This window comes from Gekko japonicus, unplaced genomic scaffold (genome assembly GCF_001447785.1).
Source record: "Gekko japonicus isolate JY-2015 unplaced genomic scaffold, Gekko_japonicus_V1.1 scaffold1080, whole genome shotgun sequence".
In the NCBI taxonomy this organism is placed as follows: Eukaryota; Metazoa; Chordata; class Lepidosauria; order Squamata; family Gekkonidae; genus Gekko; species Gekko japonicus.
The window spans coordinates 243,638-248,698 of NW_015161432.1; positions in this window are offsets into that span (position 1 = coordinate 243,638).

Genomic DNA, 5,061 nt, shown 5'->3' on the forward strand with positions numbered 1-5,061 from the left:
TAATCATTTTGTAATTCCTGTTCTTAACTTGCAGAGTGAGAAGAAGAAACAAGGAAGGGCTAAATTATGGGCTCAAGGTCAGTGAAATGTCAGGTGAACCCAGTAATGCCAATTTAAATATTTAAAAATGTTTTTAAATGCAAGGGTTTCTCCATGCTAATTATTGACCTGATGTTGCATTAAGAGAAATTTTAGGTTTTGTAACGTGAAAACAACAGTAGTGCAATACGTAATATTTTTTTGCTAGCACAAGGTAAAAACCCTGGAGAGGTGTTGATTTGGTTTAGATGTGTTACTGATGGAAAGCAAAGGATGTGAGTGTTTTGCTACTTGTAGGGGATATACTGCTTTTGAAATTGAAAAATGCAGTAGTTGTTTTCTAGCTGCATTCCCTGTCCATTTGCTGTGTACACAGAACAAATATTTCAGGTACAGTGCATCAGTAAACTGTTTCACCACCAGAATATTAAGTGTTTCAATGAGTGTGGGCTGTCATTTACATCAGACTGACACTCCTTATGGGGGAATAAGAAACTTTACACATTGTCCCACCAAAAATAACTAACAAGACATTGTGTCAAATGAATTGATCAAATGTTTTCTCATTAGTTTAAAAATAGTTTAACAAAGTTACAGGAAATGAGAAAGCTAGCTGCAGATATATATCATTAACTGTTCCCCACTTCACTGAGCAATGAGAAAGTCAGAGGTTGGGAGAGAGAGCTTTAGGGACTAATGGTATCATTATGCATTTACAAACAGAGGAGTTGAGCACTATGAAAGCCACTAGATTTCTAAATCAGATAGCACAGCTGGTATTTCTTCACCAGAGTCTGAAAAGGGATTCCCCAAAGGAGTGGAAACTCCCCGAGGTTGCTTCTGTTTTATCCAACGCAGAACTCTCTAGTCGTTGCATGTGTCTGTGTCCAAAGAGACCTCCACTGTTCCTATCTGTTTTCTATCCATTGCTTGTCAGGATAGGAAGATTTCAAAACAGGGAGATTCCAAAAAAAATAATCTAAGGATTGTTAAAGTTTGTTATAAATGATCATGTACCAGGTTTGTCAGGGAAAACCATAGCAACCGGCCTATTCATGTCAATCAAAACAGCTCAAACAGATAATATTCAGTAGAGATGTCACCAAAAATTACAGTCACTGTCTTCAGACTTTGATCTATGACTGCTCACAAAAATCTCTGTGAATAGAAAGTGCCACTCAGATGGTAAATATTAAGCACGAAAGCATCCCCCCCCCACCATCTGGAAAGTCACCCAATAGCGAAGTCCCTGTGTTCAACATGAGCCCAGAGACTTCATGTCTCAGAGCCCTGAGTCCACTCTGTACTCTAATCCCAGACCCTAGCAGCAGAGAGCAGATCACAAACAAACAGAAAGGAAAGCAATGAATCAGCTCTGTTTGCTCCCTGCCTCTCACTCGCTTCACCAAGCAAACAAAGGAGAGGGTGGGAGCAGAACTCACTTAATATATAGCCTTCTGAGCCCATAAGGCAGAATGAGAATTCTGTTATTAGCAGCCAATAGTGCCTATCAATCTTTGGAGGGCTCCTATTGGTGTTCCCAAGGCTGGAGAATTCCACATCCCTGGTTGCCTTGGAGTTTCGTAAACAGTTTAATTGAGCAGAAACAATTTGTCTGGAAACGTATCCATTTATGAACCACCATAAACAGCACTAAAGTTTGTGAAATGTTCGAGCTGTTCGCCCTTCCACGAACATCGCTTCGCGAACTGCGAACCAGCCAAAATTCATGATGAGCTTTAGTTCGTGAGCCAGCTCATGCTCCTCCCCAAATACTAGACAGGGCCATCCCTGCTTTGCTTCTGAGATCTGATGAGATTGGGCTAGCCTGGGCTATCCAGGTCAGGACTGCTCAGCCCTAAGGGGCTATCCAAATTGCTATTTTTGTAGAACTGTCTGCCTGTAGTAGAATTCCGTCTGCTTTTATTTTGCTCTGATACCGTGTTTCTGTTGAAAGCAGTAATTAAGATACTCTGTATCCAATGTTCTGGCATGCAAAGGAAACGCAATCTGGTAGCACTGCTTCCGGAACTTCTTCCTGCATAAAAAAAGAAAACACATAATGATATTTTAAAACTCTAAACAAGTTCTTCAAAAGATATGTAAAAGATACAAGAGAATCACTCTGAACAAATATTGACATGAATCTCATATATCTTTCTATAACTGAGACAAATCAATTGAGATATGGGTATCCTACAGGAAACTTTTGACACTAAAAAGTTCAGATTTCTCATTTGTCTGTGGCTTCTTAAGATCTTTATATCTGACTGCCCAAACATGATGCTTTTTAATATGATGAGTTTTGCATTTAAGCTAAAATTTTATTTTAGATGTAAGAAATGGGCTGCTGTCTGGCCAGTTTGTGGTAACATTGCACATCTCTGTTGCCTTGCATTAGTCTGCCAAAATTTTAAATAACAACTATGAGAATAAACTGTGACATCTTGGAGATTCAAAACCAATGATCTCTTATTAAAGTTGGCCCATGTCTCTACCCATAATGAATCCTGATTCCTTTGGAAATAAACCTCACTGGTGTCAATAGATCCTGTTTCCAATACCATGTGTGTAGCACTGTAACCCAAATTTATCTTACAGGCTGCCTTTCTTATATAAGAGTTCTAGGTTCTACTCTCTCATTCACTGTTTCTATATAGAAATTTAAAGAGATCATTTCTTTATCTCGTTACTTTAGTGTCTAATGCAGACACTACCTGCTTTAGCTGGCAGTTCTTCTCTTCTCAGCTTTGTAACAAGGTAACAGAGGGCACAGCATGAAATAAATGTTGTCAATTGACCACATGTCCTAGAGTTTGGTATTGTCAGGGTCCTTAGTCAGGTTACGCAACACAGAGCTTCATGAGAAGATAACTGTTTATTGGTAGGTCCAGTACTAGAGATACGTGTACAGTTTGTGTCAGGAATGGACGCCAATACTAGGGCCACTGACTTATACTAGAATCAAACACCCCCCCTGTAAGCATGAGCCAATGGATACATCTCACGCGTGTGGGCAAAGCAAGCAGGCAAAGCAAAAGCTGTTAACTTTCCCAGCAGGGTAAAACTGCAGCTGGAGCATCTACAAAGTCAAGCATAAGATAGCAAACAGTTGGTGAGCCAGGGAGAGCTGAGACAGAAAACGGGAGGGCACCCCTCCACATTCCAGACCTATGGCAGCCTGACAGGGCTACCTGACAGGTATATGAATACTCCTTGTGCACAGCAATCACTCAGCTTCAAGCATAAAAGCAAACCTATTACTGCCTTGCTTGCAAAAGAGAAAAAGAGAGCCTTGCTGAAAAGAGCCCTGCTGGATCAGACCAATGGTCCATCTAGTCTAGTATCCTGTCTTACACAGTAGTCAAACAGTTCCTCTGGAGGACTAACAGGGCATAGATGTCAAGGCCTTCCCCTGATGTTGTCTTCTGGCTCTGGGATTCAGAGGCTAGTAGCCACTGATAGACCTATCCTCCATGATTCTATCTAATCCCATATATAAGGAGAGATTATGTTGCCATGCTGTGGCCTACAGAATTCAATGTATGTTTGCCCAGGCAATCTCATCTGATTTAATTATTTTACTTCAATCTAGTTGATAGGTGTTTCTTGCTTTTTCCTTCATTATGCTCAAAGGATTGTATGTGTTTTGAATATTTTATTTGCACTTTGTTATATTGGAGGTTTGCCCAGGCAATCTCATCTGATTTAATTATTTTACTTCAAACTAGTTGATAGGTGTTTCTTGCTTTTTCCTTCATTATGCTCAAAGGATTGTATGTGTTTTGAATATTTTATTTGCACTTTGTTATATTGGACTATTGATGACCCATGGTTACAAAAAATAAACTTGGGCCTATGATATATTTTTGTAGCCTAATATGCATTTGTTGTCTCTTAAAGAAGCATCTGTTTACAGTACTTAAAAGACATATTTTTTTCAGGAGATCCACAAGTTCACATTTGAGATCTTTCAGAACTCTTGGATGTATGCCATCTGGGCCTGGTAATTTATCAGTTTTTAAGTTGTCTATCAGTCATAGGACCTCCTCTCTCATCACATCAATCTGACTCAGGTCTTTCAACACCCCTTCTGAAATCAGTGGTTCTGGAGTGGGCAAGCACTTCTCATCTTCCACAGTGAAGACAGAGGCAAAGAATGCATTCATCTTCTCAGCCATTTCCCTATCATCCTTCAGTACTCCTTTTACCCCTTGCTCATACAAGGGCCCCACTGCCTCCCTGGCTGGTTTCCTGTTTCTAATGTATTTGAAAAAAGTTTTATTGTTGGTCTTTATGTTTTTTGCTATATGCTCCTCATATTCCCTTTTGGCCTGCCTGATCACAGACTTGCATTTTATTTGCCACAGCCTGTGTTCCCTTTTATCAACCTCACTGAGACTAGCTTTCCACCACTTAAAGTAATCCTTCTTACCTTTTACAGCTTCCATTACTTTGTTTGTTAACCATGCAGGCTTTTTTCTATACCTATTTGTGCCTTTCTAACTCGCGGTATATATTTTTTCTGAGCTTCTAGGACTATAGTTTTAAATAGTCATAATTGACCTTCTGTTCCTTTCTTCCTTTTCTCCAGAGTGATGCTCAACTGAAATGATAATCATGGATGGACAGGTTGGCTATGACTTTGGATTAGATGTGATATATCCCTGGAAGGCTGATGTATCTGATTAAATCTACATAAAATAGTGTAATGCACTATTGCTAAAATGAAAGAGTAGACATCTATAATGTAGAGGGCTCCTTGGGCAGAATTATGGAACCAGTTTGGTGTAGTGGTTAAGTTCACGGACTCTAATCCAGGAGAACCAGGTTTGATTCCCCACTCCTCCACTTGCAGCTGCTGGATGACCTTGGGCAAGCCATAGTTCTTTCTAAGGTGTTCTTGAAAAACAGCAGTTTTTGTCAGAGCTCTCTCAGCTCCACCTACCTCACAGGCAGTGTTCCCTCTAAGTTGAGTTACTGTGAGCTTGCTCACAGTTCTTTAGCCGCCGGCTCACACAT